The sequence below is a fragment of the Ciconia boyciana genome, chromosome 20, assembly GCF_034638445.1.
Source record: "Ciconia boyciana chromosome 20, ASM3463844v1, whole genome shotgun sequence".
Taxonomy (NCBI): Eukaryota; Metazoa; Chordata; class Aves; order Ciconiiformes; family Ciconiidae; genus Ciconia; species Ciconia boyciana.
Window position 1 is genome coordinate 2,360,619 of NC_132953.1, and position 25,965 is coordinate 2,386,583.

Consider the following 25,965-nt stretch of genomic DNA (forward strand, 5'->3'; position numbering starts at 1 on the left):
CGCACTGCACGCAGAGATATAAAGGGTTTATTTTAGCAGAGCTCACCTGGCTACCAGGGTCGTCAGCACTGATGCAGCTTTACACGTGTTGTCTCGCTGCTCTTACAGCCTGAAGAGACAGCATGGCACAGGTCAAACAAGACGCACCGAGCAATGCTAAAAATAAGCAGGTAGCAAGTCCACGGCCGGAGCGAAAGCCACTCACCTGCTAGGGTCTCAGCAAACCCCTCTCCTGGTGAAGGGCCTTGTACAACAAGCGCAAGCACCAGCCAGGATGGATCCTCGTGGGACGCGGAAGGGCTGGACATCGGAGCCGAGCCGTCCGCTTGTGGTTTTGCTAATATCTCCTGAGCAGCAGAAGTTAATGAGCCTGTAGGAAAAAAAAAAAAGCTTGCAATTCTTTACAACAAGGCTGCCAGCTATATGTTACATTTAATAGGACAGTTATTGTATGTTAAATACTGGCATAATTAAAAACATATTTATAAAGGATTAACAGCTCTGTAATGGCTACATGTCTGTTCTGAGGCCGTTAAATCTCCCAGAATATGTTTCTAATCATCTCTACAATAACCATCTTAATAAATCAGAATTAGGGGCATATTTGCGTGAGTGTGGATTCCAGACTGCACCTGGTGGGTTTTTGTAGGGGGGAAGGTGGTGGTGGGGGGAACCAACAGGCATAAGAAGTTTGCAGAACAAACAACTGCTGTTTGTGGAAATCCAGGGACGCGTGAACATGCAGAGCGTTTGATGGAGGCACACCGATTATTTCTGCAAGTTCCACCTCCCCGGATCACCGCTGACCACAGGTTTGTGGGACCAAGGTGAGAAGAGGCATGTGCCTGCAAGCCCAACCGTGCTGCTGAACTTCCCACCTGCTAAAAAAACCAAGCGCTGGCAAGAGAGAAACCCCTCTGCAGCCTCCCCAGGGCTGGAGAAACCCTTTAGCTCCAAGCACAAAGCACCCAGGACAGACTACTACTGTGACTGCTCCAAAATTTTTCTTGCACTTCTATTTGGTGGGTTTCTCACCCAGCATCGCAAGCTCACGCTCCAGCCGCGCTCCCGGGGATGGATTTGGAGCAGCGGTACCCCGCTGCTAGCAAAACGCCCGGGCGCAGCGAAGGCATTTAGCAAAAACAAACGCCAAGGCAGAGTTTGAAATGTTTATTTTCCAACTCCAGGCCATTCATCCAGTGACACTGCTCTGTTCCAGTGAGTCTCCCTCTGTTTATGTCAGATGATTAATGAGACACAGATTGTCTTTAGCCCTGACGGATGTTGCAGTCACCAGGGGTAACTACAAATTTGGGCTTCATCTCCCCCTTTCTCCTCCCACCTCCTACTGCAGCCCCCACGCCATCCCGATTGGCCTGGAGAACAGATTTTCTTCCCTTTTCATGCAATCAAAACCAAGATTTTATTCCTTTCTTTTTTTTACGGCCTCTCCATCTACTATCTGCAGGCAGCCCTCTTTTAGCTGGAACCGCGGATGATGCGGGAAAGGGGTCTGAGCTGCAATTAGCTCAGAGAAAGCAAAGGGACAAATCAAACAACGAATGAAGGAGGGAGACGGAGCGGTAAGGCAGAAGACAACTTGGGTTTAGCCTGCCCAAAGCACACTACTGAACCAGGGGAGAGAGATCTCCGAGGATGCGTACAGCGGTGCTTGATAGCGCAGCAACCACCGGACACTATAACCACCGTTATAAACACACCAACCGAAAACCGGCGGGATGCACGGATGCCATTTCCAAAGGACACAGGGCTGTCCCTGCTCCAGAAAATGCTCCTTACAACTTCAGCATCACCCACGTATTTTATTTCTGCTCAGCTACCGCCCTGCTCAACCAACGCCTCTCCTATGCGGGACCCGTTAGCGCATCTCCAATTTCCTATTGAGGGAATATTTGCAAAGCAGCTCAGCTTTTCCCCCTTCAAGAAACTACTGTCAAACACTCCCAACGGTTTCTTTCTAACAGGTTTGCCACAGCGCAATGGAGAGGGACTGGCGAGCTAGGGCTGAAACCAGAGGCGCAGGACCTAAACCATGGGTGCACTGGCTAATTAGCCCCGCTAATCAAACATCACCAGGGAATCGTGCTGCACAGAGACGGGGAAGCTGTAAGAAAGCACAGAACATAAGTTAATGAGCCCAATTAATAACAAGAATAGCAAAGACGTATTTGCAATGGCTAAATGGGGCTGGATTGAAACCAGCTTGAATGTATCATCACAACAATGCTTTTGCATCCCCCCCAAAGTATGGCTGAGGGCAGGAGCAGTTGACACATTTCTCCAGCACTCAAAGCTCAAATTGAAAAGCTGCCATTAACATTAAAAGGAAAAAATAGCTTTTTAAAAACTCCATACTTTTCTATTTTTTTCCTCCTTCCTTTCCTTCTTTCTGATTCACCCTTCTGATATTTTGCTTGGACTCCAATCCTAATGCATTCATCCTTCTTAGCACATTTTTGGGCTGCTTCCACCATTGTTCTTGGAAACTTTTTTTTAAGGACATATATTTAGATATACAACCTGGTCTCCCGTGTTAAAAAAATCCTACCTCAGGCTGGAAAGGGAATAGCATATAGAAAAAGAGAATCAGGCCCCAGGCCAAGGCTGCTGCCCGAGGCGCACATGGCGCGCGTGGCAGGAGGCACGTGCTGCAGGGCTGTGCAAGCGTGCGCGAGGTCTGCACGCAGCCGAGTGGGTATTTGTGCACACGCGTGTGTGTGCGAGGGGCGTGCGGTAGCTGGGCCACGAGCATGTGCTGCTGGTTACCTGACCCTGGGTGACAGGGACCTCTCGGTGTCAGCGGAGGAGGTGGCATGGCCGGTGGGACATTCGTCTGCATGTAGCAATCGAGGGCTCTGTGTCCAGCGCAGAAATGTCTCCCAAAAGCTTTCCCGGCGCAAAGGGGAGGGTTGGTCGCTGCGGATGTCCCCACGTCCTCCCCCTAGCCCCCGTCGGGGCTGAAAGCAGGGCTTCAACACAGCCCCACAGCTCCTAATCATCCCTCTGCCCCTCGCTCAGCCCCCAGCCCGGGTAAGGGGGACATGAGCATTTCCTTAAATCACGCAACACGCTCAAATATATTTGCAGCAAGGTTTTGGGGAATGGCTAGGGGTTGCATTGGCTGCAGTCACCCCACACCAGTCCCCAGCTGGAGGGGCTCAGGCCATCCAGGTTGCTACAGATATCCCACTTTGCCAATGGAGAGAGGTGGGTTTGGACAGGCTGGTTTTAATAACCCACGAGCACTCAGCCCGCACCCAAACATCTCATTTTGAAAAGGCAGGTTGGAGTCCAAGAAGCACTCGCAGGCTTTTCATAAACACACTTTAATAATCTTCATCAAGAATTTTAATACAGAGCGAGCTGCCTGCCAGGAAATGCATTTACACTGTCAGCTGCCGAGAGAAATAGCACTGCACCGCTGCTCAATACCAGAAACACCCTCTCTCCCTCCCTCCGAGCTTTTCCTCTCTTCCCCTTCGTATGAAGCGTGGTGCTTAGGAAACCAGAGGAGCTAAAAGCCCTGCTAGGGAGCCAGGCAGCTCCCTGGAGCATCCCCCGAATCGGGGTGCAGCCCCTTCGCTTTGCCCTGCCACGTGCCCACCATCATCCCGCTCCCATCTCTTGCCAAGCTGGACCTTGGCTGGCCTCATGCTTCACCTCATTTTTTTTAAATTTATTTTTGAGGGGTTTAAAGGCTGCAGTCAGCATCTTTCCTTCTCTCCCGTTAACCTGCTGAAGGTGCTGTTGCAGGATCCGCGCAGGGCGATGGCTGGAGAAAGGCTGGTATTTAGACTATGGGAATAACAGAGGGTTTTGCTAGCTGCGGATACAGTTACGAAAGCTTTTCTTTCACAGCAAAGATTAACGGGATCAGAAAACATTTCCTCGCTGGCTGTGGTGTTAAACAATTAAAGGGATTAGTCGAGGGCTTTACCATCCTCTGGCGCATCAGGTTTTGGTTTCTGCCAGAGGCAAAATACCCAATTTGATGTACTCTGAACCCAGAGGGCTGCTTACGGTGGGAATCATATTTTACAGCCTTTTTCCCAACAGCTGAAAACGCTCTGGCTGTAACCACCTTCCATATGCTGCTCCAAGATACACGCACACCCAGCTAAGCCAGCTCTCCCCAGGTATGGAGGGATGTCACCCCTCCGTGTCCCTACGCAACTGCCCCAAAGCAAAGTGCCACCTGCGTGGAAGGGCTCAGAGACCGGAGGGGGGACGGGGCAGGCTGGAGAAATACCCCGAGGGGACCTCAGCATCAGCAACTCCTTCCACACGCTTCTTATCAAATCTTACATTTCTTGCGGGAAGGATTTTTGAACACCAATTCCTGGCACGTTGGACAGTGCGTCTATTTATAAGTCTGTTCCCAAGTGACAGACAAAAAGAAAGAATAAAAAAAACCCAAACCCGATCCAGTGAAATAAAATGATGAGATTAGAAATACACGTACCAGATGGCCTCTCCGAACCTCATTTAGCAGAGGTGGGGAACACCAGCTTTCCAACAGGAACGGCACCATCACCTCCACCGCTTTCCCTGTCCTTGTTAAGTTCTTACCTTATTTATTTGCTTGAGAACAGAAAAGCTAGGGGAAGCTGCCCGGCAGAAATACCAGCCTTTTGCCAAGCGTTTTGAAGTTTCAGCACAAGTTGCCTTTTTATAGGCAGGGGTGCGGGGCAAAGAGGGAGAGAAAAAGGTCATTTGTTCTTGAGGAAACCCCCAAAATGCTTCGGAGAGCTGAAGGGGCCTTTTCATCATGCAGGCAGCTGGCTGTGGGGGGAAAGGTGCCGGACGGGTTTGGGGAAGCGGTGGTGGGAAGGAGATGCCTGCACGCTATGATATATATATGCAGCACAATACAAGCTGCAAGATACCTTAATAATAAATAAGCCTTAAAATCACTAAGAACTTTACAGATGCTATCCCCAAAAACCTCTCCAGAGCAGATGGAGATCTCCCATGGACTTTGAGTGGCGGGATGTGCCTCAGCTTATAGATGCTCATTATTCTCATTAATGGCCTCCTTCAGCTCTTTGAGGCATCCACACAAGTTGTTTCCACCTCCCCCAGGGCTCGCTCCTTTCCCGTGCCTGAGGGATGCTGCAACTTTGGGGCAGCGTCCATCTATCTGCATGTGCTCGCACGCCGCCGAGAGCAAACTCGAGGCCACAGCACAGAGGCAGCAAGACCCCGCAGTAGCTCGCACTTGCCAGGAATGATAACCCCAGACCTGGGAGGAAAAAAAAAATTGTATAAAACCCCTCACCAGTGCCACAGAACTCTCCAGGCAATTGCTTGCAACCAGGAGCTTCCTTGGCTACGAGCATGGTATTAGTCCAGGCACACCTTCGCAGTGGCTTCTCCCTGCACCAGAAGCATCCTAAAAAAAAAAAAAAAAAAAAATCAAGTCCCACAGCGATGCATGAGCCACAATCATGCACTGAGTGGCCATGGAGAAAATCCAGGTATCCCGGTGCCTCCCATCGAGCTTGAAGCAGCAGGCTGCACCGCTGCGGAGCCGCTGTTCCCCAGGGGCTCAGCTTTCCACCAGCCGGTAGAGCGAGATGTTGTACCTTGTTTGTGTTTCTATGGTATTACCCTGCCTGCTGGCTCCCATCCTACAGCCCCCACCGGCTAAACCTCTGCGAGGTTAATTTCTAACATGAAAAACGGCCTCCCAAGAGCAAGTGCGGTTGATTTAAAATAATAAAAATGGAAATCTCAGATTTGATGACTAATCCCGGGAGACCAGCTTAAATTAGTGCTAACCAATCGGCCGCAAAAGACCAGAGGAAAATTCCTGCTGGACTCTTCTCCTCAGTCCACTCCCTGGCTTCATTTTCCATCCCCAGATCCTTCCAGCCTGCAAACATATACAGTGTTGCCTCGGCAACTCGGAGACGAGATATATGTACACGAAAAAATGAGACAATCTCTTTCCTCGGCGATTGCCTGGAAGGTGGAAAATGTAAACCTATTCTAGTCTTAAAGCGATGTCAGCTCACACCCCAACCTGCTCCTAAACATGCCACCTCCAGCTCCCACATGAAGATCAATAGCCATCGTCTCACGGGCATCCGTCCCCAGAGGTACCCGCTCTCTCATCCCAAGGGAGGACGCTCAGGACGTGCAGACTCACCAAAACACAGTCGTCGCGCAAAGGAGTTGTCTCTCTTGCGCACACAAACCTTCTTATTCCTCCATTGTCCAAGAGCTTGGGTTCATTTGCAAACCCCGGTTTAGAAACAAGCATGCTTTCAGTCTAGCCTGGACCAGACAGACTCTACTCAGCTGAGCTATCACAGACACCATCCATCGGTGCCCCGTCTGTGCTACGCTTGGTCCTCGAAAAGCCCCTGCATCTCAGGGCTTCCGTGTGCACGAAAAATGAGCAGGCATCAAGTACACTGAGAGTTCAAAGCAGAGCATCTATGCTGTACCGTATCTCCTATCATCTTTAAATGCTGCTCCGAGTCCCTGCTGCTCCGTGCAGCATCACCCTTTGCAGCCCACGGTCCCCTTGGAAGGGCAGCACAGCCAGCTGGGATGCGGCTGCCCTGTAATAACTCCGGAGCGCAGGGACGCGCCTATAGATCTCCTGTGGGCTGCTGCAGCCATCGCCACCATCCCCATCTGCCTGGGCAACCCCTCTTCAGTGCTGCATCTGCACTGTCGCAGGTTACTCCCTCCTAGCTTTGTGCCAAATGAATCCCTATACGCGAAGTTTCATCTGCGTTATCAGCATTTTTTCCTCTCCGACCCCCATACCCTAAGGGACCTGCCCAACCCGCAAGCAATTAAAACACTGGGTCTCGTGAACTCCCCACGATGTCTCGGCTGCAAAAGGACACGATGAAAAGGCCAGAAGACCCGCTCCACCTCGGCACCGGTCTCCGCTTCCCTACGAGCTTTGTTGTGAACCTGTGGCTATCGGAGCGCTCCTTACTCAGACGTTTCCCATCTGGAGTCAATCGCTTCATCGGTCCCCTCAACCGGCAGGAATCCTGCGGCATGTGCCTGATTGATTAAAGCAAGAACAACTTATTTCAAATAACAGGAGGGCTCCAAGACAAGGAAAATAGCTGGGCGAAGAGGGACGCTTGTGTGTGTCATGGATACAACTGGCTTCCTTCCAGACATTTACGGCATCCTTCCCCGAGTCGACCCAACCAGGGCTGGGTCCATTCAACGCTATTTCTTTTCTGCCCAGCCATACAGCGCTTTGACTGCTGTAATTCAGTGATCGTGGCGTTTTGGGAAGGCCTGGGCAGGCACTGCCCACTACCTGGTGATGCCCCAGCTGCAAAACAGCTCACGAGTTTGTACCCAGGAGATCTCCTTCTGCCGGGATATGAGGAGGATTGGAAACACCTTCTTCCTACTGCAAGTGAGAAATAGGATAGACTAGCCAGGGATGGAGATTCAGGGGCTGCTGTCACAAGGGAGCAATAAAGATAAAACCCGCTTCGCTATCCTACCACAGCTGAGCATGAGTTGAGCTGGAGGCTCTTGGGGAGCAGTTCCTTCAGCTCAGCCGCTAAGTACTTTGCCCAGGATGCTGTAAAAAGCTTAAAATGAAATTCTGGCTTCCTCAAAAGCAGCGCAGGCTTTGCCACAGGACTCGGTAGAGTCAAGAAATCGCCCCTTGCTTCCAGTCCCACCACCACCACCTTTTTCAATAAAGTTCTTCTTCTGACATTTGCCTCAAAGAAAGGATGTGCCTGTTAAAACCACCACCCCCCGTGGCAGGGGCATAACCAGATCCACTCCCTGGTTGCTCCATCACTGCACCACCCGATATTAAATAACCTCATCTCACATCGAGATTGTAATTTGCAAAACCAGGACGGCAGCAGCATTACCACCGGCTGCCGAGATGTCCGGGAAACTTCCTTCGGGGGTGACTTTGAAATGCAAAACTGGGATAGCAGAGGACGGCACATCATTACTCATAAAGACAAGGTGAAATATGCTTTGCCAAAGCGTGAAAAATATTTATACCCAAATACAAAGTGTCTCTCAAATTTGCAATTCCCTGCACGCTCAGGAACCTGAGCCATATTTGTGGAAATGGCTGCGAAGGTAAGCTGATTTCTTCCATTAAAATGTGCCAGTGCTGGGGTGCAGAGAAGTGGAAAAAAAAAAAGGGGGTGGAAAGACATGATTTGATCTGCTTTTTAAAGCAATAGCAGTTTCACTGAAAAGCCTCACAAACTGTAGGGTGGAGCAGGATTAAGGTCATAAATAACTCCCAGAGAAGAAAAATGATGCCTTTTCACATGCTGGTAGCATGTTATCTTTAAAGCCAAAGAAAGATAAAATAACTGTCTTCAAATATCACCACCTTTCATCCAGAAGGATTGTTTCTAACTTGTTTTACAGGGATCACTTTTTCTACAGCTGCAGCGTGGCCACCTTTGGGCTGGAATGCAGCAGCAGCTTCGCCACGCAGGACCGTGCTGCAGAAGGGGATGGGATATTTATCCCGTTAAAACGATGAGCTGGCATTGCAGCGGTTATTGATAACAACCTCTCTGGAAGGGTAATTAAACACGGTATCGAAACGCTGGCTGGGAGGCCAGTCTCTAACTAGCAGAGGTGAGGGTGAGGCCTGATCCAGGCACAGAGCATCTTCTACGCTAGAAACCAGCCCGGGGCATGGCTGGAGTGGGGATGCTGGACCAGACGCATGCTGGATCCCCCCTAGCCCTGCTAGTCCTTTTTCCCCCCCTCTATTTTTGATAACTAAGCATCCCGGCTCTCCACCACAAGAGCTGTTCCCACCGCTGAACAAGCCTTTTCCCTTTCAAGATAAAGGCTTGAGATCCAAGCCATACACCCTACCCCAAAAGCAAGGCTTTTGCTTCCCCCGAAGGGGATGAACGCCAGAGTCCCAGCTGAATTAGCCGCATCGCTAAAACAGCAGCTATTTTCTCACCGGTAGCACTGATGAAGGGCAGCGGTACTATTACAGACCTATCGATTGATAGTTGGGAATACCGACTCAGTACCGAGTTAAAACGCAGGTGGAATTTTAGGTAGTTGGGATGCATTTCCTTAAACTGGAATTTAGGCAGGAGTCCAAGACTAACACCCCCCCCACCTCCCCTCTCGCAAATAGTGCCGAGGGCTCTTTAACGACCACGAGTGGTCTAGGCCTGGGTTAATGTCTTATCCATAAGTTATTCAGTATTTCCTTTTAAAGGCAAAATAGTTGGAATACCTCTTTCTCTCTTCAAATTGCAGTTGTGGCAGCTACAAAAAAACCGCAGCCTCTGCACTATTTCCATATGCGGCACCGGACACTGGGAAGTGTCCGTTTCATGGGAGTCCCACCTCTTGAATTTTTATGGGAACTCCAGCGTTATCGCATTTATCGTGGTGCTAATACCCGCAGAGATAAGAGCGGCCTCCTTGTTAGCATCAGAGCTTGGCAGGGCTGGGAAAAGAGGCTTCCCGCACTGCTGGTCACAGCTCAGGGTATCCCAGGTTGGTTTTTGGGGTAGGCGCAGCTCCTGGTCCTTCCACCGAGGTGGCATCGGGGGGATGATGGCCAGGGGGACTCCCCAGGGAGTGCGAGCTGCACCCGCTGTCCCAAACCAAAGCCTGAGTATTGGCCTCAAGGCAGCTGCGGTAATTGAATTTTGCACCAAAACAGTGTCCCATATAGTCAGGTCACTGACTATATCCTAGTCCCGAACACCTTGGAAAACTGGCAAAGACTAGCCGCACGTCTAGATGCATCCAACATCTCCAGCCTGCTCCGGAAATTATGTTTTCTTCCCATGGCAAAGTTTGATTAACTTCCCCCCCCCCCCCCCCGCCTTCCTTCAAGTTTCAGACCTTTGTTGAAAAAATGAACACAGAAAAGCCAAAAACATTTGTTTTCTGGCAGCAGAACTCCTCTTGGGAGGCTAATTCCCACGTAATGGTTCTCATTGCTGGGGAGATACAGCTTTAGATACAGACAAATCGAACAGGCAGACTGAGCATCACGACGCCCTTCGCGGCACAGAGCAGACGGGGTTTGGCCGGGATGATTATGAAGGGAATCCTTTGCTAAGGTCCGAGAACACAGCCTAAAATCGTGGCTCTTTTGGGCTCCCAAAGGGTAACATTTTCCCGAGTGCCAAAGAGCCTTTAATCCTAACGGGATTTAGGGCTTAGTTTCTTAAGCAATTTGGAAACACATCCCAGGAATGATTCCCACATATCACTGCAAGGCTTTGTGCGTGGAATGGTGTGGATTTAGGGAACACCACCGCCCATCTCCTCCTTCTCTCTTGCAAGAATTATTTTACACGGATGCTTGCAGGTAACAGGGACTGGGTCTTTGCTTAGATGGTCCCAGTGCTACAGGGCCCCCCTCTTTGATACGAGCTGCTAATGGCTACCGTAATGTTACAGCTGCTACCGAGGAGCTGGAAAGGCCATTGACAAGAGAAGCTTTCCATCCACCCAGAGCACAGACATCAACTACATTTTTGGAATAGCTCAAGCAATCAGGACTCCAGAGATAAATCATTAGGAGGGGAACCAAATGACATGGGGTCTGATGTCCTGCACTGCACTCAGTGCTATAAAAACTATATATATCTCTCCATACGTGTGCATATGTATATATATATACGCACACACAAAACAAAGGAGATTCCATACTCCTGGAAAAAGTGCTCAGTAAGCCCAGTTACCCTTTAAGCACTTGGTAAAAACATCAAGCACAAGGTTAGGCAAATTATAGCAAATAAGACTTCATACAAATTCCTGACAAATTCCGCCCCCCCCAAAGGAGACCCATCTTCTGATCTTTCCAACTTCATTGTTGCGAAGAAGAAAAAAGTAACAAGCAGATTAAAAAAATGGGTACTCTGAAACATCAGTCTCCATGATTTGCAGAGAGAACCTCTGCCTAAGCCCTGCCTGCGCTGCCAGACACAGCTGAACATACAAGCGGCACACGGCAAAGGCACTTTGGCATCAGCTTCTCACCGTGGAGCTCAGCTTAGCTGGAACAGGACCAAGGCAGCCTAATTTAAGCCATTGCCGAAGAAAACTCCTGATAAGTTAACAGGGATGTTTTAATGCTGATGGTTTCTCTACAGGCATGCTGAGAGGGGGCTTGCAGGCTGCTAGGTGCTATGAGTGCACACCTTAAGGGACCGTTCCTGTCCCGAGGAGCACAGACGTAGACCTCAGCCTTCCTCATTTACAGATGGGGAGCTAAAACACGAGGAAGGTGCTTGCAGCACTCCCTGGAGGAACCCCTGGTTCTAAATGCCAGGCTTTGTATTTCTGTTGCACTCAGCATTAGCCATAAACCCTCCAGTTACAGCTTCAGGTGCATTCGGAGCGACTCAGAAAATAAAGCCGCATACTGTGCTTTAAGCCTCTGCTCCGGTTATTTACAAGTCACAGCATCCCTCCAACTAGTGGGGGGGGCACCAAGGGCTAAGAGGAAAAAAATGGTCCGAGAGCACAGTATTTTCATGGAAGATGAACAAATGTTCATGTTGCTGCCCATTTTTTTTGCCTGCCCTGCACACAAGCATGCCTGAAACATGAAAACATGCCCGGCGTGTTTTCAATCTGCAACAACGTACAGGGATGGCACGTGGCAGCCTGGATGGGTCACCTCCATCTCCCCTTCCTACAGACTTCCCCCCAGCTGGGCTGCAAGCCCCAGCAACTTGGCAGCACCGTTCACCGACGCACAGGACACATTGGTGTCACTCTGCTCATCCCTCCCCATCCTGCTCTGGTCTTGCCCTGTTTTCCCAGCACGGGGGAAAGGCTGCCCGCGGCGTAATACAAGCCTGCCTGGGCTCGGCACGAAGCAAACACGCTTCCCCACTTCTGCAACACCTTCTGTGTGGGGATCAGCAAGGCCTTCATGCACACTAGGTGCCTCAGCTTATTAGATGGAGGATTATTGCTGATAACCTGGGGAAAAAAAGCCTCAAGCCTGGGGGAAGGAAAGGACTTGCCCCAGGAGATGCTGGGGCAGAGCTCTTCGCAAAAGCCACATCCAGTCCACAGAATCCCGTTTCTTCCCCAACTTCACCTTCTCTCAGGTTTTACTGCTGATCACAGTTACCATGCTGGGACTCCATCTTCTACAACACCCTCACAGAGAATCTTTCAAAGGCTCCTAAAAGAAAAAAAAAAACCAAGTCACAGCCAAAATCTTTAGCATCATGAGCCCTGCCATTTCAGATAGCAAATACGCCCAGGACAAAGGACGTAGAGCAGATTTCCGAGGCATTCACACCAAAAACATGCACAAGGAGGCATTTTCCCTACCCTTTTTTCACTTTTCTTGACAAGAGTGGCAGCAGCTGCAGTGCAAGTGGAAAGGAAAGGCCTGGCGTAGAGGTCTTTGATATGTTGGTAAGTTCTCCTAAACACCCCTTTGCATTTGGATCCAGGATCTGGGTCACTTCATAGTCTGTCAAGAAATGTATTTTGGTTTTGTGAAAAATGTCAGGGAAAAAACCCATTTCCTTTGATATTTCTCTTTAAAAGGTTTCAGGCTTCCTTTGAAAAGAATATGCCAGAACCTTGCAAGAGGAGAAACACACAGTTTGGACATTTCTAATAGTAAACTTTTATTTGAAAATAGTATTTTTCCCCCTGCCTAGGATCCCTCTCATCTTGTCTCCTCCCTCCCTCTGCTTGAACAGCAAATTGTTTCCATCTCCCCATTAACATGTACTCAGTCCAGATTAATTCCTTCATTCCTGCCAGGTGCAGCTCTAGCTCTGCTGCAGAAGGCAGTGGATCTAGAGGAAGATCCCACAGTTGACTGAAGACATTTCACCGCTCTAATCCAGTGCCGAGCATTTCTCGGCACCAAAGGTACCTGTTGCTGTACCAAGTCACCTCCCTCTTTTCTAGTCTGGTAAAGAGACAGATAATTATGAATTGATGATGGCACGATTGATGATCCTGATCCTAGCATAGGGTCAGGATCCCTGCTTTGACGATGCAGTGCGCTTCTGAGCAAGGGTTAACGTGGGGCTGGCCGGGATGCGTATTTTATGTAATCTGGCAGGGAGACGCTAATTCACAACAGTCTAAATTCCAGCTAAAATGAAGCAGTTGCTCAAGTCAGGAGGTTGGGTGGGAAATACCTGCTCCAGCTCTCCCTGACTCCAGCCAAGGATCTGAATATTCAGAGGATTTTGCCTTGCACATTCGAGGCAGATAACTTGACCTGGAGGCTGCTCCGTGCAGGATCTCTCTCCAGCTGGCTGTCTGAGCTTTCCCACTTTGTGCAAATAATAAAGTATTCTTGGGTCTCTACTGTCCTGTGGAGCCCATGTTCAAGTCCCAGCTTTACTACCCTACTGCCTTCAAGGGCTTAATCCATAAAGGCACGTCTGAAGAGGTGTCATACTCTGTGGTTCAGAGTCCATCCAGGTTTAAGCTTGCGTTGCTTTACTTCTGGCCCAGGGACGACTCTGCCCCATCCCTGGACACCTCGCAGACAGGCAGCCACCCGAGGCTCCAAATCCTGCGCCCTCAGCGGGATCTGATGAGGTTTCCGCAGCCACCTCGGCACTAAATCCCCGGGGGAGTTGTCAGCATCCAAAGGAAAACAGGTACAGGGCAGGGAGGTTTTCTCTGGTTTTCTACCCTGCAGCACGAAGCCGTGAGTCTCCTGCTTTTTTCCTTGCTTGTGCTCACTGCCTCCTTCCCCAATGCCCTTCTCCCACCTAAAAGTCACAGTCCTGCCTTATTTTAGCAATTACAATTAATAATCATTGCTGTTATTGGTAGCTAACAACAACATATTGGTGTGTAATAGCTTTTATAACCATTATTATGCCTCGGCAGCGCTTGGGTGGGAGTTTTGGGTTTAGCCCAACGCAGGGTCTGGCCCAATCTACCCACATCCAGGCTGCTCCAGCAGCCGAGTGGAGAGGACAGAGATAAAGCAGGGGTGAGACCAGGCTGTGGATTGCTCCTCGGCCGTGTCACCTCTGCTTCCCCACCGGGAAACAAGGAGCCCTCCCCTGCAAAGGGCTTTGGGCTCCCAGATGAATGGCACTATTGAGAAGCCCATTACTAAACATATCTCCGGCTCCAAATCGCTACACAAATGATTTTTTTTGGATGCCTCGAGTCACCAGTAAGAGTTTCCCTTGTTTTCATCTTCCCAGCAGCTCCCAGCCACAGCAGAATGCTCTTCTCCTGCCAGCCTAGCCAGAAAAACAGGAAAGACCAGAAAAATCACCCCCAAAAAATAGGTGTCGCACCACTCGCAGCCATCCTCCGCCAGCACACACAGGGGTTGCTGCACCCACCGGCTATCCCGCAGGCAAATTATTGATATTCGGACACCAAAAAGGAGAAATAAAGGCAGGGGAAAGGCCGGACTCGTCATCTTGGGTACACCTGTATGCCATTTTTTCCTGAAACATTTTCAGAGATCCGCAAATAGCACAACACACCACGAGTTCACGCTGGTTTTGCAAATTGTTCCGAAAGGTAACAATTTTGAGGGAGTAAAAATAGTCCCTTTGAGTTTTTCAGATGACCTAGGCACAGGTTTGGTTTCTTTCACGCCTATGATTTTCTCATTCTAAGTAGATTGCCACTTCTAAATTTTCACCTTTTAAATTTAGTTGAAAGAATCGGAATGGAAATGGAAAAAAAAAATCCCTACAGACCCAAGCAAGTCTTGATTCAATAAGAAACCCTTCAGATTCTTTTACTAGCTGAAGAAAAAAAAATCAGAGTTATTTGGACTGAGCCACAAGCACTTTTTTAATTATTAAGCTTTTAGGAACTGCCCGTAAACCACAGAAACCATTATTCACACAGGCCAGGCTTTGTATACCTGACCTGGGAAACCTCGCAGAAGGCAGAATTTGAGACTTCCTGAAAATTAAGTCAAGCCAAGCTTTTCAGATAGGTCCTCCCGGTCACCGGGCACTTGGGCAAAAGCTTTAACCTCAGCCTAAGAAGCTGCAGATGCCACGAGGGGGTTTGGTCTGGGATTCACTTGTAAAAAAGCTTGATATTTAATGAGATGACAGTATTAGCTCAAGTTTATAAGGCAGATTTTAAGCTGTTTTCACATAAAATTTGCAAGCGTGGGAAGAGCAGATGGGCTGGGGACAGAGGTTTGGTCATCCTCGCTACGCGTGATTTGGACGCAGACGAGGCGATCGCTCGCCCTTCACGTCCAAGCCCCGGGGTGTGGGAATTGGCAGCGGCGGCGGTCGAGAGAGGAAATTTGGGTGGACCCGGTGCTGAAAAGGTGAATGGGCAGCCACCGCGGGGCTGACATCACCCCCACTTACGTGGGTTGCGGATGATTTAAAGCAGGCGTGGGGCTGGGTGGGCCTGGGTGCTAATTCGGTGGGCTGCTGCCTAGAGGAAGCCCGCCCAAAATGATACCCCGGGGTTTTGGGGCTGGAATACCACAGCAGCCTCCAAAACAGCCCCGGAGCAAGCAGCGAGGTAAATGAAGCAAGGGGCTACTTACTGCAGCCACCCATCTCGGGCTCTTCCCCAAAACATTTGGGAAATATCTGGCACTCCAATAACTTAAGGTAGCACCCACAACCAGGACTTCTTTTTTTAATTTTTTTTTTTTTAACCATTACTGCCCTCAAAGTGGGTTTGCCCGACCAGAAAAGAAGCTAAAACATATAGGTGTGAGCAAGCTGGCTTCCCCCGGCGAAACAAGAGAGCAAACACAGAGCTCATGCCTATAATTTGAGGGGAGCTTTTTTGCTGAACATAATAGGTTTGTGGCCTCGGCGGTTAAAATAGGGGAAGGAAAAAAATAACAAAGCAGGAGAAACTTGCAGTTTGGGTCAGAAGTAACCGACTCTTTGGAGAGTTTTCAGAAAAAAGCCAAATATAAACAAAATAACTGCTTTGGGTCAACTTAATATTTTTTTCCTGATTTAAAACAGTATTCTGTTTCACTTTGATTCATTCTTTTAATTTGGTAGTTTATTCCTCCGGTTCAGTAGAACATTTTATTCTCTTAGTGTTGTCAATTTTTGAGAGTCACCTATACAGAAAGAAGGGTCAAAAGGGTTTATTTTGAAAAATGTCAAAGCAAAACATTTCTACATCAAAAAAATGACCCCTTTCTGGCCAAAACATACTTGCCAAATTAGACTGGTATTTGTGAGTCATTTCTCCACATTTTTTAGTGAATTTACTATTTGTCAAAAAAAAAAAGGTTAACCTTACTCTAATGAGAACATATATACATTGAGTTCACATAAACATTCTTTGTCAAGAAAAAAAGGTATTGCAAAGATCTTCTGATGACTTGGCATTTGTTTCAGCATCTGTCCCTGCACAAATTGGGTGTAGAATAGAGGCGCACAGATAAAATACAGACACAGACACCCCCGCCTCCCTTCCTATACATATTTCTTCAGCAAGACCTGGGGAAGCACAAGCCAGCCCCGCGGAACAAAGCGATGCGGGTAACGTATTTCAGCAGATATGCTTTTAGGTTTATTTAAACTTCAAAGTGGAGCACAGTGAATGGGATTGTTCAGGAAGAAAAACACTGGTAGTGCTGGCATCTCTCTTCCAAAGGAGAGACAGACCAGCCATTAACAGCATCTTAATACTTTTTTTTTCCCCCCTCCCTTTCTGCACATTGCCCCAAAAGGTTCTTCTACTTTAGGGAGACTTTCTCCTCCCCCACATTATTTTCAAGACACTGCTTTAAAGAAAACCTGCTGATGGCCTAAATTAGAAGAAATAGCGAGTCCTTTCATGTGAGCTGTCAAGTTCCATACCTTAGTCCATGTCACTAAACAAAAAAAAAACCCAACCCAGAAACATTTTCACTCCAAAATCTCTGCTTCTGATGAAGAAAAAAAATAATGGTGAAAACAACAACAGGGGTCCACCTAACAGCATTAAAAAATCTAAGCATCTCCAGCTTCCAGACTTCATAAACTGCAAGTTTCCACGCTTGTGATCTCCAAATAACTCCGGGCAGCTGCGGAGGATGAGATCAACCCCTGCTCCCTTGCACGAGAGATCTGCAGACCCACGCTCCGGTGTGAAAAATGGACCCTTCTGGTCCATTCCCATTCCCTGCACACCCATCCAACTGAAGAGCATTTCTGGGGAGACTCTGCTAGCCTTCGTGGCCCAGGAATAGCCCACCTCTTAAACCAGCCCAAAGCTGCATGGGATGCCCGTAGCAAAGCCTCCAGCTCACCAGGCTAGGATTTGCCCCTGGGATTTACGTGCACCAGTCTGAACAGTCCAGAAAACACCCCCAATGTTGGGACAATTTGACATCCAGCGAACACGTTAATGGAAGAGCTGTAATTATAGTCTCCGATAACGCCCCACCGTCCTGAAGTCTCCAAGCTCTGCTTCGCTCTGTTTCTTCTACGGACCTTCCTCCCCTTCAGGTTGAACTACAGAAATCCCTGCTAGCACAGCGTCAAAAATGTCCATTACACCATTTTTCCAAGGGAAGACCGTGCTTTCATGTAAATGGAAAAAGCTCACAGAAAGCATCTGATTTCCTTGAAAGTGTTTGACTTGTTTTATTGGAAAACAAAAAGAGACCCAAACCTGAAAATTGAGAAATTCCATTTTGAGCAGAGAACTATCAAGTTTTGGTCACTAATACCTTATTTCTTTTCCAACAAAAGTCAACATTTTCCTTTTTTTTTCCAGACATATCACAATCACAAATTAACATTTTTCCTGGGCAGGCAGCGCATGGACCTTACCCTTGCATTCAGGCATCTACCTAAGACCAGAGACAGACACAACTACGGTTTTCAACTGCCTGGACAAGGATCTGAAAGCAATGCTTGAGCATGGCCACGTTTACAAGACCACTGGAGCACATCACAAGGACAGTTTGTCTCCACAGAGATGCAATCCACCCCAGAAGAACATTTTAGCAGTTGTGCTATTTGCAGGCAGTAATGAGAAGGACCACCACGACCACGGAGGCTGACACCAACATCTACCCCCAAAACAGGTAGCTCTTTAAAGCTTTCTTGGGTTTATTCCACATCTTCTGCCCGCAGGTCAGACAGAAAACAGTACAGTTCCTTGCAAAGGAGGAAGGATGAGACCTCTGTGCGTACAGAGAGGCTGTGGACACAAACAGACCCCGTGCTGCTCTCCCACCCCCTTGCTTTCGCATCGACTAGCCCACCATGTAATATAAACACAAAGCCTTTCTCTAAATCCTTCTTCCCAGCGCTCTGTTGTTACAGGACAGGAGGCTATCTTCACTAAGATTGATTAACCCCCATCCCAAATTTGCAGGGTTAATGGCATAAAAAAAGCTTAGATTCAACTGTTCTGAAAACCAATTCCATCTCCCCCACCCCCTGAAGCTCCCTCAGCTCAACCAGCCCTTTGGTCTCCCCTGAATAATTCATGTCGTTTCCCAAGATTGTTGTTTTTCTTCTTTCCATGAAGGCAGCCTATGAATACACCTGCTTGTTCTTGATTTTGTTAATGAATAATCCTGAATTATCCATGAAATGCTAAATGGCACCATGATCTCATCAGGCATTAACCATGCATGAGACAAGCTTAGCAACCAGGCAAAACACAGCAGCCCAAGCTGGAGACCACTTCAGACAAAGATGGACTTTCTGAGTATTTAGCAAGGCAGGAAACAAATATCTTTCCTGGTGATAAGGACATCAGCACCACGAGAGATGAAAGGCTGGGATGGGGCTGGGACTGTGTCTGTAGCCCTTAGGGGTTTCACTTCCACCCTGACAAGCTTCATCAGACTTGGTTAAATCCCATTTTTCCCTTCCATTCTTTTTTCCTTCTCCTTCCTGCTGCTTGTCTCGTCTTCCCCATTTCTGGGCTGTCTGCTGCAGTAGAAGCATCTGCAGGACAAGATTAACACTTTCAACCGATGCTTTTTCAAGGGCATCATGGGCAGAATGGTCTCGCTGCGGAGAAATTTTTTTAGAGTCAAGCAGCAGAAGAATTCTAATCACTGGTTTGGGTATTGAGGAAAAAAAACAGTTACACACTTAAACACCTTTCTTCTCCCTTTCCCTCCCCTATTCCTAGTCTCGATTCCCCATGTTTTCACTGCAGGTTACACAGTCTGTCCCAGCTCGTTCGGGCAAGGTGGCTGCAGCTTGTTTTTTAACCTGTCCTTGCTGGGGTGCACAGGCTCCCCGCTGGGCTGATGTTTCAGTGCTCAAGAGGGTGTTAGGGGTGTTTCAGATCTGGCTGCAAGCAGCTGGGACCAGCACCCAGCAAACAAACCAGGTGCTCATGCATGGACACAGTAAACCCTGCAATTTATTCCCAGTATAGACCGGGTATTTCTATCTAACCTACTCAGGTCTTTCCTTCTCACTGAACTCCTGACCCAAAGGAAAAACAGCACAAGAGAAGTTGTGGAGGAGTGGGGTGGCAGTGCTTTGACATCTCGACACGAGCAAAGGGGCAGCCGCGCTGGGGAAGGAGGGCTGGAGCAGGGACCTGCAGGCGCAGGACCATTGTATTTCACAGGAAGGAACCCACCGAGAGGAGAGTAAGCATTTGCAGATGGGGAAACTGAGACACAGGGTCACAGACTGAGTCAGTACCAGAGCCATGACTTAGGCAGTCCTGGCACCCATGGGAGGGCTCAGCCCACCCAGCCTCCTGCAGCAGGCTTAGGCTTCCTCTCCCAAGACTCTGGGGTCCGAAAGGACCACCCCACCTTCTGCGGGGCTTCAAGCTGCCCCAGCCCTCCATCCAAGGAGGTCCAACAACGTGCAACAGAAACCATTGCGGCCCTGGGTGATATCAGCCAAGAGATAGCAGGTCATGGACTCTAAATCCTTTACAGACACAGACACCAAATTTAAATGAAATTGCGGGAGCCCTGGAGGCTCCCGCTGACTCCATTCAGAGCAAGGTGCACCCAAGATGCTCTTTGAATTACTCTTTGCACCGATACACTGGAGCAAAGAGACAGCACGGGGGAAACTGAGGCACTGAGGGAGTCAGAGACTTGCCCAAGACCAGTAGCAAACCCTGCAGCAGGGTCAGGCGCTTCAACTGCAATAATCCAAGACTTCATTTAATCACAAAACCATTTCTCCTCTCTGCTCCAGGAGCCTGGTGTGCTTCATTCCCATTCTGATCAAAGCCAGCATGAGCTGTAAAATAAAGATGTTTACAGTTATCTAATCATCAGCTTTTCAGTCCCTAGACACACTGGAGCCAAAGGTTTGAGTTCCACCAGGATTCACAATGCTGTTTTGCTTTAGGAGGTTCCCTTCTGATGAGGGCTTTAAACTGCAGCTCTGCACTGGAGAGATGTTTCCTAAAAGGGAACAGACAGGTAGGTAATCGCAGCCCAGCCCCAAATCATCTCTTTTTCTGTACTGTTTTGTACTGTACTGTGATCTCCAACCTCTGCTCAACAGAGACATCCTTACGCTCCAGATCCGGGTTCTGCAAAGTGCTTTGGCACACTTATATGGGAAGAGGCTGTAATTTCATATTTAAACAGGCCCCGATCCTGCTCTCCCATGCCCCACGTGCTGACCCAATGGCTTGCACAACACGTCTTGACCTGGAGGAAATGGAGTGATTAATGCTGACCAAAACACTTTTGCAAGCTGCCGTGACAAAGTGATTGCGTGAAGGAGAAGGGCTTAGCTAGTAACTTACAAAGCTCAGCCTTGCTCAAGTTAACCCTCCTCTACCAGTAAACCCTTGAACACAACCTGCTCGTTCTGGGCTGGGCATTAAGTCCTGTTTACAGCTGTGCTAGCAAAGCCCAAGCAGAACGCAGGAAGCTGGAGCAGCTCTTCCTACTTTAAGCATGTCCCTAAGGACACAAGCATGCACACGGGTGCACAAAGACACACTCACAATCCAGTTATCCTCCCTTTACATCATTTTGGTGCCTGGGCTTACCGAGATACCTAGAGACAGACTCTGGGAGCGTTTTCACGCTCTAGGACTTTGTCACGCAGCATCTCTGCCCAGAGCTGGTGACACACAAGGCAGCCCCTGCCCTGGCACCCTTTGGACAAGCAGTCAGCAACTCTTTGCACAGATCTAGTCACCTCCTAACACTAAAATGGGATTTCCAGGCTCGGCAAAATGGAATGAGAAAGCGGCCGTAAAACTCCCTTTCTCTTACCTTCTCCCTCTTCAGTGCAGGGAGAAGGTCTCATATTTGTACATCGGCCTGCATAGGGGGCTCTAAAGTATCAGCTGGAGGCTTCAAAGATCAGAGCCTCACTAAACTCTCATTGATCAAGAATACAATCAGAAGGGGGAAAAACCCACCCATCAGGATAGTTTTGTTTTTTGGTTGTTTTTTTTTTTTCAAAATATTTATTTTGTTATCCCCTTGCTTTTCTGGATGGCTGAGAAAAGCAGGAGTGAGATCAGAGTCTAAGACCCTATCTACTTCGCAAAACTGTTCTGCTTGCTATTTAGGGATGCCATTCCACACTCGGGCTTTTCTGCTAGAGCCAAGTATTTATCGTGTCTGGAGTAACTAGCTTGTAAAACACAGAGGTGGGAGGCTTGTTTTGCTTGAACGGGCTTTGAAGCAAAGTGCCTTTTGCCTGCTTTGAAAGCAGAAGTCTAGAAGTCCACCAGAGGTAAACGGTGTTGGTGGTTACAGCAGGATCAAAAGCCATCTGCATTTTAGCTGGTGCTGAAGAGGCAAACATACAGACCCAACACATCTTAGAGAGCAGCAGCAAAACTTAGCCCAGTTTCAAGCAAGGCAACTCATGCAAATAAACTCCACCTCACTATAACACTACAAATATCCTCAAAGTCCAGCCCAAAAGAGCAATACAAATATCTTCAGCCAAAAATCATGTTTTCTTTTGTTTTCAAGCCCTCCCCAAAACAGAAAATCACAGCTGATTTTTTTCCATTGAACACTGAAATATTCTGCAGAAACATCTCATATTTTCCAGCCAATTCAGAGCAACACTTGGTGCTAAAACATACACAATTCATTTCACCATAAAGTGGAATATTCAGGGAGCCAAATCCGCAGCAAAATCCTTATTGCTGGATCCTGTTCATCCCTGTCAAGGAGCCAATGGATCTGGGGAGGAATCTGGTTCATTCTGTCCAGTATAAGACAGACATCAAAAGGCACAGACGCAGCAACTTCACAGCCCAGTTCTCATCTGACAGCATCATTTCACTGATTTCAAAGCGTCCCCTGAGCTAGCACAGAAATCAGACCTGTGCTCATACACGCTTGCGTGCAACACATTGGGCTGACTTAGCTCCACACGTTTCTTAAGAATTATATCCTTAAGTACAATCTGTATTTAAAACACTGGAGATGCAGTCATCCACTTAAGAGTGGAAACAGAGAGAACTGGGAATGATGTTAATTCTCAAAAGTGAACTAAAAAAAATAGCTGGAGAGTCAATGAAGCAACAAGACGCAAGTAGGTCAGCCCAGATGGTAAGGGAAGCTGGAAGAGGGCAGTGAGGGCTGGCCAGGGACGCAGCTGGGGCTTGGAGGATTACAAGGCAGTGGGAGAGGAGCAGAGGGAGTTCAAGGGGTCCAGGTCAGAGCGATTTAAGGGAACAGACTTGATGCAAGTCCCATGCTTTGGGCTTGGAGGAAGGTCTGATTCATACCAATGCCGAGTCATTTTTCCAGGTCAGCCTAAGGTCTTTGAAAGCAAGCTGACCACCAATCCTGTCATGCCTTTTCCTGACTGCCCTTCGGTGCAGGGACACCACCGGGTACAATCCAGAGACAGGAGAGGTCTGAGCTTACCTGCATTAACCATCTCCATCGACGCTAGCAGAGCCTTGGAGACAACCGACACACCGCACAGCCAGGGAGGTGCAACCCACTGCATTTGTGGGCTGGATATTCCCGGGAAGGACCGGAGCTGGTCCTTACAGGCTTGAAAGCCAGTTTGCAAGAACAAGCTGTGCCCGGAAGACAGCGCAAAATGGACACTAACCCATGTAAGAAAGCAAATAGCAGAGCTCAGCAGTCACCGGGTGGCCGGGGGATGTAGGGGTGGTAAAACAGCAGTGGGACGGGCTGCAGTAATAGCTTTCCAATGGCTTGGGATTTTGTTGTAGGTTGTCCTGAGACTTTCCCAGCCAAACCCCTGCACTTAATGTACTTCGGATATTTGTGCCCAGGTGTTATTGTTATTTTACCATGGTTTTATCATCATCTAATAAAGAGTGGGATTCCTTTTTGGCATCCTTCGCTCCTGCCTGCTCGCCTGAGTCCCAAAGCGACGCGTGGTCCCTGGCTTGCTTTCCATACTTGCTGCTTGCAAGGACAACCAAGGGGTACCTGAGCCCAGACTCGCAGCCCGATCCTGCAGACACACACACAGCTCTGGGCACGCGAGCCACCCCCATGATTTTGGTAGGCAGGGGTTAAAGCGGCAGCAGAAAAGCCTTTATCTGGCTATTCAAGGAGCTGCAGCCCCCACAAGGAATTAGGGCAGCAAAAGGGCGGCTGCGTGCAATGCCCACCCATGGAGATACGACTGCGAGGTCGGGACCCAACATCCTTGTGACACGCTGCAATTGCTAGAGGCAGGAGAGAAGCAGCCTCCCTCCTTCGGACACTGCGGGGGGAATAGAGGGAAGAGGCTGTTTCACTCAGTGGGCAGGACAGCAGGGCTAAAGCAGCCTCTCCCTCCTCCCAAATTACTGTTGCAAGCAAGTCTTCGACAATATTGCAGCAACCTCGGCCAGTTTTCCTCCTTACCCTGCACCAACTATCTGCACCATGAAACAGGGGCTGGTTCCACTGCATCCCTCCTCCAAATCACACTTAAGTGCCCCTGAAATAACTCAAACACAGGAAGATCCCAGGGCAGGATCAGGCCTTCAGGGAACGCATCGTTTTCCCCACAATGGCTTGCAAATACTTGCTTGCAAGAAGTCTTTAAAAAAAGAAAAAAAAGAAGCGGAATTCCAGTATATTCCATTACACCATATAGTCTCAGATTAAGGTTCCCAAGCATGCCCTTAATTTAAGCTTAATAAAGCTGTTATTGTCCAGTCATTAATGACTGCTTATTAAAAACATATTTATTGCATATGGTGCTGAGAGATCTCATAGCGAGAGCCCGAGGCAACAATCCCTACCTCCACCCCGTAGCATTTAATGAGAGATACATGTGTACGGGGCTGTTAATTCACAGCAAGTATGTTTCTAATACGCACTCGTGTCTCAGCTGAGGTAGCACACATACCTGTACGTGCACCAACACAAGATGTAAATGAAATGCACATTTAGAAACCGTGTTTTGACAGCATTAGCGGTTGCTTTGGGACAGGATGAAAACACGTTACAGTGTGACACCTCGCAAAAGTCAGGTTTTGCCCTATATTAATAACGGTTTCAAAGATGTTCAGCATGGGTGACGGTCGGGGCAGTATCCGGGGAGGGTCCAAACCCCACTGCACCCTCCCTGCTTCCCAGCCTCGCCCCCTAATCAGACACTAGGACTACCGGCCTGAAAATGAACTTTATCCAAAGAGGCTGACAGACTGACATCCAGAGATAGTACCAGTATCAGGCAAAAAGCCCTGTGCAAGCACCAGGCCTTTTGCTTTGCATAGACCAAGGATAAGACATAATTATTAATGCGAGGCAAGCTGGCATTGCTGAATATTATAACTAGGACTTGCAGGAAGCAAAAGCCTTCTGCATCCCAAAAACTTGATTTTCAATTCCATACCTATTCAATTCCATGTCTATAAAAACACAGGGACTGCTGATTTTGGTACCATAATCCCAATTATTCAAATATCAAGATCCTTAGCCACACCGCAGGTAAGAAAAGTACAGGAGGACCAAGAGAGAGATGGGGTTACAAGCAGTCTGCCAGGAACGGCATCTTACCTTGGCACCTACCCCTCTGCTCCGTGCGCCCCAAGTACCACACAAAACCCACGTCCTGAGGCACCAAAGGGGACGGGTCCACAACAGGAGAATTGTTTGGAATGGGGATTTACTGTGAATTTTACGGGTGCTCTGTGCCCAGTGCCCTGCTGAACACCTCGGGGTCCACCAACCAGGCTAGCCACCAGCTTACGTTGCGAAGGGGACATTTGTCCCTCTTTGGGACTGTTTAGCCTACCGAATAATGATGTCTCGGATGCACAAGGCATCCGCCCCCATCTGCACCACTTCGCCCACCTCCCCAGAGCCACCCAGCCCACTTGTCCAGGTTTATTTGCTCAGCTCAATGAGCCTTGCTGTGTCTGTCAGTGGTTGGTTTTGGTGTTTTTTTTTTTTTGAGGTCTGACTTTTGGAGCATTCAAAAATGCTCTCCCCCCTTCTTTCTCCTTTCTGTTTTCCCTCGAAGCAGCTTAGCCAGAGGTTGGGGGTAGGAGGGGAAATGCTGCCAGAAAAGCTCCTAACAACCCTCTTTGGAGACCGGGTTTACACGCTCAGCTGTCCCTTGTAAACTAAGCCCTGTGTGAGACTTTTTCCCAAACCTTTCAATTCCCCCTCCTTGCCCTCACCCCTCCTGCTTTGCTCACACTGCAAGTATGCAGAAAAAATACTTTGGTACAAGAATGTCCTTTTGTGCTGCAGGAGAGAGGGGGCAAGAGGAAAAATAAAACAACCCGGGCTGCAAAAAGGCAGGGGGGGAGCATCAATATCGCCTTAGCCGTCCTCTCCTGGAGGGCTCCAGAGGGTTTTGCTGGAAAGAGAAAGGTCCCTCTTCCAGACCCAGGTCCCCCAGACAACCGTGCGGCCAAAAACCTGTTGCTCACCACCCTGGTAGCATCACTGCCACCATCTCTAAGTGGAAGTGACAGCACGTGGGGTTTCTGCTGGGATTGTTTTCCCGCAGCCTGCGCGCTGGGGGGTTCAAATAATGCCTGAGCACGGACAAGGTCGAGGTCTACAAAAGGAACAGTCCTTGGTGGGCGCTACTGATCCTGAGATTAAGCAAGAAA

At 48.7% G+C, this 25,965-nt stretch overlaps 1 protein-coding gene across 17 annotated transcripts in view; it reads right to left on the reverse strand.

Moving 5' to 3' along the window:
• The window catches only part of SNX19 (sorting nexin 19), a 132,023-nt gene that overhangs the window by 23,965 nt on the left and 82,093 nt on the right, over positions 1-25,965 (reverse strand). For 12 of the 17 annotated variants that reach the window (XR_012045885.1, XR_012045886.1, XR_012045888.1 and 9 more), the window contains 5 exons: positions 12,334-12,478; positions 12,095-12,181; positions 5,300-5,413; positions 206-370; positions 47-109 (listed from right to left, as the gene is read on the reverse strand). The gene's annotated coding sequence lies outside the window, so the exon portion shown is untranslated. The remainder of the gene's footprint in view (positions 1-46; positions 110-205; positions 371-5,299; positions 5,414-12,094; positions 12,182-12,333; positions 12,479-25,965) is intronic. The other 5 variants (XR_012045896.1, XR_012045894.1, XR_012045891.1 and 2 more) reach the window with 4 other exon arrangements.